The sequence below is a fragment of the Pan troglodytes genome, chromosome 23, assembly GCF_028858775.2.
Source record: "Pan troglodytes isolate AG18354 chromosome 23, NHGRI_mPanTro3-v2.0_pri, whole genome shotgun sequence".
NCBI classification, from domain to species: domain Eukaryota; kingdom Metazoa; phylum Chordata; class Mammalia; order Primates; family Hominidae; genus Pan; species Pan troglodytes.
In genome coordinates, this window is record NC_086016.1 from 53,188,713 (window position 1) to 53,201,814 (window position 13,102).

The following is a 13,102-nucleotide window of genomic DNA, read 5'->3' on the forward strand; positions in this document are numbered from 1 at the left end:
TACTTCTGTGTTTATACAGATGGTGGTGTAGATATTTCCATGTTTATCGAGAGCACGGTGCAGATATTTTCAGGTTTATAGAGATGGCGGTGTAGATATTTCCACGTATATAGAGATGGCGGTGTAGATATTTCCATGTTAATAGAGATAGCGGTGTAGGTATTTCCGTGTTTATAGAGATGGCGGTGAGGATATTTCCATGTCAATGCAGATGGCTGTGTAGATATTTCCATGTGCATACAGATGGCAGCGTAGATATTTCCAAGTTTAAGCAGATGGTGGTGTAGATATTTCCATGTTTATACACATGACTGTATAGGTATTTCCATGTTTTTACAGATGGCATTGTAGATATTTCCATGTTTATAGAGATAGCAGTGTAGATATTTCCATGTTTATACAGATGGCGGTGTAGATATTTCCATGTTTATACAGATAACGCTGTAAATATTTCCATGTTTATACAGATGGCAGTGTAGGTATTTCCATGTTCATGCAGAAGGCGGTGTAGATATTTCCATGTTTTTAGAGATAGCCATGTAGATATTTCCATGTTTATACAGATAGCAGTGAAGTCATCTCCATGTTTATAGAAATAGCGTTGAAGATATTTCCATGGACATGCAGATGGCGGTGTAGATATTTCCATGTTTATACAGATAGCGGTGTAGATATTTCCATGTTTACACAGATGGTGGTGTAGATATTTCCTTGTTTATACACATGGCAGAGTAGATACTTCCATCTTTATGGAGATGGCAGTGTAGATATTTTCATGTCTATAGAGATAGCGGTGTAGATATTTCCATCTTTCTACAGATGGCAGTGTAGATATTTCCATGTTTATACAGATGGCGGTGTAGATATTTCCATATTTATACAGATGTCTGTGTAGTTATTTCCATCTCTATACAGATGGCATTGTAGGTATTTCCATGTTTATACAGATGGTGGTGTAGATATTTCCATGTTTATTCAAATGACTGTGTAGATATTTCCATGTTTTTACAGATGGCAGAGTAGACATTTCAATGTTTATAGAGATGGCGGTGTAGATATTTCCATGTTTATAGAGATAACGGTGGAGATATTTCCATGTTTATACAGACAGCAGTGGGGATATTTCCATGTTTATAAACATAGCGATGTACATACTTCCATGTTTATAGAGACAGCGGTGTATGTATTTCCATGTTTATACAGATAGCGGTGCAGATATTTCTATGTTTATACAGATGCCTATGCAGATATTTCCATATTTATACAGAGGGTTGTGTAGATATTTCCGTGCTTATACAGATGGCAGTGTAGATATTTCCATGTTCCTCCACATGACTGAGTAGTTATTTCCATGTTTATACAGATGCTTTGTAGGTATTTCCATGTTTACAGAGATAGCGGTGCAGATAATTCCATGTTTATACAGATAGCGGTGTAAATATTTCCATGTTTATACAGATCGTGGTGTAGATATTTCCATGTTTCTACAGATACCGGTGTAGATATTTCCATGTTTATACAGACCGCAGTGTAGATATTTCCATGTTTATAGAGATAGCGGTGTAGATATTTCCATGTTTGTACAGATAGTGGTGTTTATGTTTCCATCTATACACAGATTTCCGTGTAGGTATTTCCATGTGTATACAGATGGCATTGTAGATATTTGCATATTTATACAGATGGTGGTGTAGATATTTCCATGTTTACACAGATGACTGTATAGTTATTTCCATGTTTATACAGATAGCGGTGGAGGTATTTCCATGTTTATAGACACAGCGGTATAGATATTTCCATGTTTATACAGATGGCGGTGTAGATACATCCATGTTTCTGAAGATGGTGGTGTAGTTATTTTCATGTTTGTACAGATGGCGGTGTAGATATTTCCATGTATATAGAGATTGAAGTGTAGATATTTCCATGTTTATAGAGAAAGCGGTGTAGTTATTTCCATGTTTATAGAGATAGCGGTGTAAATATTTCCATATTTATACAGATAGCAGTGTAGGTAATTCCATGTTTATACAGATTGCGGTGTAGATATTTCCATGTTTCTACAGATGGCGGTGTAGATATTTCCTTGTTTATACAGACAGCAGTGTAGATATTTCCATGTTTATAGAGGTCACGGTGTAGATATTTCCATGAATACATAGATAGCGGTGTAGTTATTTCCATCTTTGCACAGATTGCCGTGTAGATATTTTCATGTTTACGAGGATAGCTGTGTAGATATTTCCAAGTTTACACAGAGAGCTGTGTAGATATTTCCATGTTTACACACATAGCGTTGTAGATATTTCTAAGTTTATACAGATTGCGGTGTAGATATGTCCATGTTTATACAGATAGCGGTGTGGATATTTTCATGTTTATACAGATAGCGGTTCAGATATTTCCATCTTTATAGTGACTGTGGTATAGATATTTCCATGTTTATAGAGATGAGTGTCTAGATATTTCCATGTTTATACAACTTCCGTGTAGATATTTCCATGTTTATACAGTTGGTGGTGTAGATATTTCCATGTTTATATAGATGACGGTGAAGTTATTTCCATGTTTATACAGATGTCAGTGTAGATATTTTCATGTTTATAGAGTTAACGATGTAGATATTTCCATGTTTAAACAGATTACAGTGAAGACATTTCCATGTTTAGAGAGATAGCGTTGTAGATATTTCCATATTTATACAGATAGCGGTGTAGATCTTTCCAGGTTTATACAGATAGCGGTGTAGATATTTCCATGTTTTTACAGATAGCGGTGTAGATATTTCCATATTTATAGAGATGGCATTGTAGGAATTTCCATGTTTATAGAGATAGCGGTGTAGATATTTCCATGTTTATACAACTCGCAGTGCAGATATTTCCATCTTTATACAGATGGCAGTGAAGATTTTCCCATGTTTATACAGATAGTGGTGTAGATATTTCCATGTTTCTACAGATGGCGGTGTAGATACAGCCATGTTTCTGAAGATGGCGGTGTAGATAATTTCATGTTTATAGAGATGGCTGTGTAGATAATTCCATGTTTATAGACATTGCGATGTAGTCATTTCCATATTTATAGAGAAAGTGGTGTTTGCATTTCCATGTTTATAGAGGTAGCGGTGTAGATATTTCCATATTTCTTCAGATAGCGGTGTAGGTATTTCCATGTTTATACAGATGGCGGTGTAGATATTTCCATGTTTCTACAGATGGCGGTGTACATATTTCCTTGTTTATACAGATAGCGGTGTAGATATTTCCATGTTTATACAGATAGCGGTGTAGATATTTCCATCTTTTCAGAGATAGCGGTGTAGATATTTCCCTCTTTGCACAGATTGCCGTGTAGATATTACCATTTTTACACAGATACCTGTGTAGATATTTCCAAGTTTACACAGATAGCTCTGTAGATATTTCCATGTTTACACAAATAGTGTTGTAGATATTTCCATGTTTATACAGATAGCGGTGTAGATATTTCCATGTTTATACAGATAGCGGTGTAGATATTTCCATGTTTGTTAGAGATTGTGATGTTGTTATTTCCATGTTTATAGAGATAGCGCTGTAGGTATTTCCTTGTTTATACAGATAGTTGTGTAGATACATCCATGTTTATACAGATGGCTGTGTAGATATTTCCATGTGTATACAGATGACTCTGTAGATATTTGTATGTTTACACAAATGATGGTGTAGATATTTCCATATTTATACAGATGGCGGTGTAGATATTTCCATGTTTATACAGATAACGGTGTAGATATATCCAAGTTTATACAGATAGCGATGAAGATATTTCCATGTTTATACAGATAGTGGTGTAGATATTTCCATGTTTACAGAGATAGCGGTGTAGATATTTCCATCTTTGCATAGATTGCGGTGTAGATATTTCCATCTTTACACAGATAGCGGTGTAGATATTTTCATATTTACACAGATCGTGGTGTAGTTATTTCCATCTTTCCACAGATGGCAGTGTAGATATTTCCATGTTTATACAGATAGCGGTGTAGATATTTCCATGTTCTTGCAGAGGCGGTGTTGATATTTCCATGTTTGTAGAGATGGCGGTGTAGATATTTCTATGTTTATAGAGATAGCGGTGTAGATATTTCTATGTGTATAGAGATGGCGGTGTAGGTATTTCCATGTTTATAGAGATAGTTGTGTAGATATTTCAATGTTTATACAGATGGCGGTGTAGGTATTTCCATGTTTATTCAGATAGCGGTGTTAGTATTTCCATGTTTATACAACTAGCGTTGCAGATATTTCCATGTTTATACAGCTCGCGGTGCAGATATTTCCATCTTTATAGAGATGGCAGTGTAGATATTTCCATGTTTATATAGACGGCGGTGTAGATATTTTCATGTTTGCACAGATAGCGGTGAAGGTTTTTCCACGTTTATACAGATAGCGGTGTAGATATTTCCATGTTTATACAGATCGTGGTGTAGATAGTTACATGTTTATACAGATAGTGGTGTAGATATTAACATGTTTATACATACCGTGGTGTAGATATTTCCATGTTTACACACATAGCGTGATAGATATTTCCATGTTTATACAGATTGCGGTACAGATATGTCCATGATAATACAGATAGCGGTGTAGATATTTTCATGTTTATACAGATAGCGGTGGAGATATTTCCATGTTTATAGAGACTGCGGTATAGATATTTCCATGTTTTTACAGATGTCGGTGTAGATATTTCCATGTTTAGGGAGATAGCGGTGTAGATATTTCCATCTTTGCACAGATTGCTGTTTAGTTATTTCCATTTTTACACAGATATCTGGGTAAATATTTCCAAGTTTACACAGATATCTGTGTAGATATTTCCATGTTTACACTAATAGCATTGTATATATTTCCATGTTTATACTGATAGCGGTGTAGATATTTCCATGTTTATACAGATAGCGGTGTAGATATTTCCATGTTTATACAGATAGCAGTGGAGATATTTCCCTGTTTATACAGATAGCGATGTAGATATTTCCATGTTTATACAGATAGCGGTGTAGATATTTCCATGTTTATAGAGATAGCGGTGTAGATATTTCCATGTTTATACAGATGGCTGTGTAGATATTTCCATGTGTGTACTGATGGCGGTGTAGATATTTCCATGTTTATTCAGATGGTGCTGTAGATATTTCCATGTTTATACAGATGGCAGTGTAGATATTTCCATGTTTATATAGATAGCGGTGTAGATATTTCCATGTTTACAGAGATAGCGGTGTAGATATTTCCATCTTTGCACAGATTGCGGTGTAATTATTGCCAAATTTACACAGATAGCGGTGTAGATATTTCCAAGTTTACACAGATAGCTGTGTAGATATTTCCATGTTTACAGAGACAGCATTGTAGATATTTCCATGTTTATACAGATTGCGGTGTAGTTATTTCCATGTTGATACAGACAGCGGTGTAGATATTTCCATGTTTATACAGGTAGCGGTGTAGAAATTACCATGTTTATACAGTTCGCTTTGTAGACATTTCCATCTTTCTACAGATGTCATTGTAGATATTTCCAAGTTTATACAGATGGCAGTGTAGATATTTCCATGTTTATACAGATGTCTGTGTAGATATTTCCATGTTTATGCAGATGGCGGTGTAGATATTTCCATGTTTATAGGGATGGCGGTGTAGTTATTTCTATGTTTATAGAGATAGCGGTGTAAATATTTCCATGTTTATATTGATAGCCGTGTATTTATTTCCATGTTTATACAGATGACTGTGTAGATATTTCCATGTTTTTACAGATGGCAGTGTAGATATTTCCATGTTTATACAGATGGAGGTGTAGATAATTCCATGTTTACACAGATAGCGGTGTGGCTATTTCCATGTTTATGCAGATAGCAGTGTAGGTATTTCCATGTTTATAGAGATAGCTTTGTGGACCTTTCCATGTTTATACAGATTGCGGTGTAGATATTTCCATGTTTATACAGATGGCAGTGCAGATATTTCCATGTTTATACAGATAGTGGTGTAGATAATTCCATCTTCATACAGATGACTGTGTAGGTATTTCCATGTTTAAACAGATGGCGGTGTAGATATTTCCATGTTTACAGAGATAGCCTTGTAGATATTTAGATGTTTATACAGACAGAGGTGTAGGCATTTCCATGTTTATAGAGATAGCGGTGTCGATATTTCAATATTTATACAGATAGTGGTGTAGATATTTCCATGTTTATACAGATAGCAGTGTAGATATTTCCATGTTTATACAGATGTCTGTGTAAGTATTCCCATGTTCATAAAGGTGACGGTGTAGATATTTCCATGTTTATAGAGATAGCATTGTATGTATTTCCATGTTTATACAGATAGCGGTGTAGACATTTCCATGTTTATAGAGATAGGCATGTAGATGTTTTCATGTGTATACAGATAGCGGTGTAGACATTTCCATGTTCATAGAGATAGCTTTGTAAATATTTCCATATTTATACTGATAGCTGTGTAGGTATTTCCATGTTTATACAGGTAGAGGTGTAGATATTTCCATGTTTATGCAGATCTCGGTGTAGGTATTTCCATCTTTCAACAGATGACAGTGTAGATGTTTCTATGTTTATAGAGATGGCGGTGTAGATATTTTCATGTTTATACAGACGGCGGTGTAGTTATTTCCATGTTTATGTTGATGGCGATGTAGATATTTCCATGTTTATAGAGATGGCGTTTTAGGTATTTCTTTGTTTATAGAGATAGCGGTGTAGATAATTACATGTTTATATAGATATCGGTGTGGGTATTTCCATGTTTATACAGATAGCGGTGTAGATATTTCCATGTTTATACAGATAGCGGTGTAGATATTTCCAAATTTATACAGATAGTGGTGAAGATATTTCCATGTTTATGCAATTGACTGTGTATGTATTTCCATGTATATAGAGATTGCAGTGTAGATATTTCCATGTTTCTAGAGATAGCCAAGTAGATATTTCCACGTTTAAACAGATAGCGGTGTAAATATTTCCATGTTTATAGAGATAGCGGTGTAGATATTTCCGTACTTTTACAGATAGCGGTGTAGATACTTCCATGTTTATACATATAGCGGTGTAGACATTTCCATGTTTATACAGATTGCGGTGTAGGTATTTCCATATTTATGGAGATAGCGGTGTAGATATTTCCATGTGTATACAGATTGCAGTGTAGATATCCCATGTTTATTCTGACGGAGGTGTAGATATTTCCTTGTTTATAGAGATAGCGGTGGAGATATTTCCATGTTGATACAGATAGCGATGTAGATAATTCCAAGTTTATAGAGATAGCAGGGTATGTATTTCCATTTTTATACTGAAAGCGGTGAAGATATTTCCTTGTTCATGGAGATAGCGGTGTAGATATTTCCATGTTTGTACAGATAGCGGTGGAGTTATTTCCATGTTTATACAGATAGCGGTGGAGATATTGCCTTGTTTATACAGATGGCAGTGTAGATATTTCCAAGTTTATACAGATAGCGGTTTAGATATTTCCATTTTTATACAGATAGCAGTGCAGTTATTTCCATGTTTATACAGATTGCAGTGTAGGTATTTCCAGGTTTATAGAGATAGCGGTGTAGATATTTCCATGTTTATACAGATGGCTGTGTAGATATTTCCATGTGTATACAGATGGCAGAGTAGGTATTTCCATGTTTATACAGATGGCCGTGTATATATTTCCATGTTTATAGAGATAGCCATGTAGACGTTTCCATGTTTATACAGAAAGCGGTGTAGATATTTCCATGTTTATACAGATAGAGGTGTAGATATTTCCATATTTATTCAGATAGCGGTGTAGACAATTCCATGTATATAAAGATAGCGTTGTAGATAGTTCCATATTTATACAGATATCGGTGTAGATATTTCCATGTTTATATATATAGCGGCATAGATATTTCCATGTTCATAAAGATTGCGGTGTAGGTATTTCCATGTTTATATAGATAGCGGTGTAAATATTTCCATGTTTATACAGATCGGATTTTAGGTATTTCCATGTTTATACAGATGGAGGTGTAGATATTTCCATGTTTATACAGAAGACTTTGTAGATATTTCCATGTTTTTACAGATGGCGGTGTTGATATTTCCATGTTTATACAGATAGTGGTGTGGCTATTTCCATGTTTATACAGATAGCGTTGTAGACATTTCGATGTTTATAGAGATAGCGGTGTAGTAATTTCCATATTTATACAGATTGCAGTGTATATATTTCCATGTTTATACAGATAGCGGTGTAGATATTTCCATGTTTATACAGATTGCAGTGTAGGTATTTCCGTTTTTATAGAAATACCTGTGTAGATATGTCCATGTTTATACAGATAATGTTGTAGATATTTCCCTGTTTATACAGATAGCGGTGGAGTTATTTCCATGTTTACAGAGACAGCGGTGGATATACATCCATGTTTATACAGATGGCGGTGTACATATTTCAAAGTTTATGAAGAAAGCGGTGTAGATATTTCCATGTTTTTACAGATAGCGGTATAGATATTTCCATGTTTATAAACATTGTGGTGTAAGTGTTTCCATGTTTATAGAGATAGCGGTGTAGATATTTCCATGTTTATACAGATGGCTGTGTAGATATTTCCATATGTATACAGATGGCAGTGTAGATATTTCCATGTTTATACAGATGGGGGTGTAGATATTTCCATGTTTATACAGATGACTGTGTAGATATTTTCATATTTTTACACATGGCAGTGTTGATATTTCATTGTTTATACAGATAGCGGTGTGTCTACTTCCATGTTTATACAGATAGCATTGGAGGTATTTCCATGTTCATAGAGATGGTTGTGTAGATATTTCCATGTTTATACAGATGGCAGTGTAGGTATTTCCATGTTTATACAGACAGCGGTGTAGATATTTCCATGTTTATGCAGAAGACTGAGTAGGTATTTCCATGTTTATACAGATGGCGGTGTAGATATTTCCATGTTTATACAGATTGCGGTGCCGCTATTCCATGCTGATAGAGATAGCGGTGAAGGCATTTCCATGTTTATATAGATGGCTGTGTAGATATTTCCAGGTGTTTACAGATTGCAGTGTAGATATTTCCATGTTTATACAGATGGAGGTGTAGATATTTCTATGTTTATACAGATGACAGTCTAGATATTTCCATGTTTATACAGATTGCGGTGTGGATATTTCCATGTTTATACAGATAGTGGTGTAGACCTTTCGATGTTTATAGAGATAACGGTGTAGATATTTCCATGTTTATACAGATAGCCGTGTAGATATTGCCATGTTTACAGAGATAGAGCTGTAGATATTTCAGTATTTGCACAGATTGCGGTGTAGGTTTTTCCATCTTTACTCAGATAGCGGAGTACATATTTCCATGTTTACACAGACAGCTGTGTAGATATTTCCATGTTTACACAGACAGTGTTGTAGATATTTCCATGTTTATACAGATGGCGGTGTAGATATTTCCACGTTTATACAAATTGCGGAGTAGGTATTTCCATGTTTATACAGAGAACGGTGTAGATATTTCCATGTGTATGCAGATGGAAGTGAAGATATTTCCATGTGTATAGAGATGGTGGTGTAGATATTTCCATGTTTACACAGATGACTGTGTAGATATTAGCATGTTTATATAGATGGCAGTGTAGATATTTCCAAGTTTATAGAGATAACAGTGTAGATATTTCCAAGTTTATTCAGATAGCAGTGTAGATATTTCGATGTTCATACAGATAGCGGTGTTGGTATTTCCATGTTTATACAGATAGCGGTGTAGATATTTCCATGTTTATACAGCTTGCGGTGTAGATACTTCCATCTTTATACAGATGGCAGTATAGATATTTCCATGTTTATACAGATAGTGGTGTTGATATTTCCATGTTTATTCAGATGGCGGTGTAGATAGTTCCATGTTTCTGGAGATGGCGGTGTAGATATTTTCAGGTTTATAGAGATTGCGGTGTAGATATTTCCATGTTTATAGAGATTGGGCTGTAGATATTTCCATGTTTATAGAGATAGCGGTGTAGGTATTTCCATGTTTATGGAAGTAGCGGTGTAGATATTTCCATGTTTATATAGATGGCTGTGTACATATTTCCATGTGTATACCAATGGTAGTGTAGATACTTCCATGTTTATAGTGATGGTTGTGTAGATATTTCCATGTTTATACAGATGAATGTGTAGATATTTGCATGTTTATACAGACGGTGGTGTAGATATTTCCATGTTTATAGAGATAGCGGTGTAGATATTTCCATGTTTATACAGATAGCGGTGTAGATATTTCCATGTTTATTCAGATGGCGTTGTAGATATTTCCATGTTTATACAGATGGTGGAGTAGTGATTTCCTTGATTTTACACATAGCAGTGTAGATATTTCCATGTGTATACAGATAGCGGTGTAGATATTTCCATGTTTATACAGATATCGGTGTTGGTATTTCCATGTTTATACAGCTCGCGGTGTAGATATTTCAATCTTTATACAGACGGCAGTGTAGGTATTTCCATGTTTATACAGATAGCGGTGTAGATATTTCCATGTTTATACAGATTGCGGTGCAGGTATTTCCATGTTTATAGAGATAGCGGTGTAGACATTTCCATGTTTATACAGATGGCTGTGTAGATATTTCCATGTGTATACAGATGGCAGTGTAGATATTTCCAGGTTTATACAGATGACTGTGTAGATATTTTCATGTTTTTACACATGGCGGTGTTGATATTTCCATGTTTATACAAATACGGTGTCGTTATTTCTATGTTTATACAGACAGCAGTGTAGATATTTCCATGTTTATAGAGATAACTGTGTAGATTTTCCCAAGTTTGTACAGATAGCGGTGTAGATATTTCCTTGTTTATACAGATGGCAGTGTAGATATTTCCATGTTTATACAGAGAGCGGTGTAGAAGTTTCCATGTTTATACAGATGACTGTGTAGGTATTTCCATGGTTATACAGGTGGTGGTGTAGATATTACGATGTTTATGGAGTTAGCCATGTAGATATTTCCATGTTTATAAAGATAGCGGTGTAGACATTTCCATGTTTATAGAGATAGCGTTGTAGGCATTTCAATATTTATAGAGATAGCAGTGTAGATATTTCCATGTTTATGCTGATAGAGGTGTAGATATTTCCATGTTTATACAGATAGCAGTGTAGACATTTCCATGTTTATACAGATCGTGGTGTAGATATTTCCATGTTTATACTGATAGCGGTGTGGATATTTCCATATTTATACAGATAATGGGGTAGATATTTCCATGTTTACAGAGATAGCGTTGTAGATATTTTGATATTTGCACAGATTGGGGTTTACATATTTTCATCTTTACACAGATAGCGTTGTACATATTTCCATGTCTACACAGATAGCTGTGTAGATATTTCCATGTTTACACAAATATTGTTGTAGATATTTCCATGTTTGTACATATAGCGGTGAAGATATTTCCATGTTTATCAAGATAGCGGTGTAGATATTTCCATGTTTATACAGATAGCGGTGTAGATATTTCCATGTTTATACAGAGAAAGGTGTAGATATTTCCATGTTTATACAGATTGCGGTGTAGCTAATTCCATGTTTATAGAGACAACGGTGTAGATATTTCCATGCTTATACAGATAGCTGTGTAGGTATTTCCATGTGTATACAGATGGCAGTGTAGATATTTCCATGTTTATACAGATGGTAGTGCAGATATTTCCACGTTTATACAGATAGCAGTGTAAATATTTCCATGTTTATGGAGACAGCTTTGTAGATATTTCCATGTTTATACACACGGCAGTGTAGATATTTCCATGTTTATAGAGAGAGTGGTGTAGATATTTCCAAGTTTATACAGGTAGAGGTGTACATATTTCCATGTTTACGCAGATCTCTGTGTAGATATTTCCATCTTTCTACAGATGGTAGTGTAGATGTTTCTATGTTTATAGAGTTGATGATGAAGATATTTTCATGTTTATACTGATGGCGGTGTAGTTATTTGCATGTTTATGCTGATCGCGGTGCAGAAATGTCCATGTTTATAGAGATGGCGTTTTACATATTTCTATGTTTATAGAGATAGCGGTGTAGATTATTCCATGTTTATACACATAGTAGTGTAGGTATTTCCATGTTTATACAGATAGCAGTGTGGATATTTCCATGTTTTTAGAGATATCCATGTAGATATTTCCATGTTTATACAGCTAGCGGTGTAGATATTTCCATGTTTACACAGATTGCGGTGTAGGTATTTCCATGTTTATGGAGATAGCGGTGTAGACATTTCCATGTTTATACAGATGGTTGTGTAGATATTTCCATGGGTATACAGATGGCAGTGTAGATATTTCCATGTTTATTCACATGGAGATGTAGATATTTCCATGTTTATACAGATGACTGTGTAGATATTTCCACGTTTTTCCAGATGCAGGTGTAGATGTTTCCATGTTTATACAGATAGCTGTGTAGATATTTCCATGTTTATAGAGATGGCTGAATAGATATTTCCATGTTTATACAGATGGCTGTGTAGATATTTCCATGTTTATACCGATGGCGTTGTAGATGTTTCCATGTGTATACAGATAGTGGTGTAGATTTTTCCATGTTTATACAGATGACTGTGTATTTATTTCCATGTTTATACAGATGGCGGTGTAGATATTTCCATGTTTATGGAGATACCACTGGGGATATTTCCATATATATTCACATAGCGATGTAGATATTCCAATGTTTATACAGATAGCGGTGTAGATATTTCCATGTTTATACAGATAGCGGTGGAGATATTTCCATGTTTATACAGATAGCGGTGTACATATTTCAATGTTTATAGAGATAGCATTGGAGATATTTCCATGTTTATACAGATAGCAGTGGGTATATTTCCATGTTTATAGGGATGGCGGTGTAGGTATTTCCATGTTTATAGAGATAGCGGTGTAGATACTTCCACGTTTCTACAGATGGCTTTGTAGATATTTCCATGTGTATACAG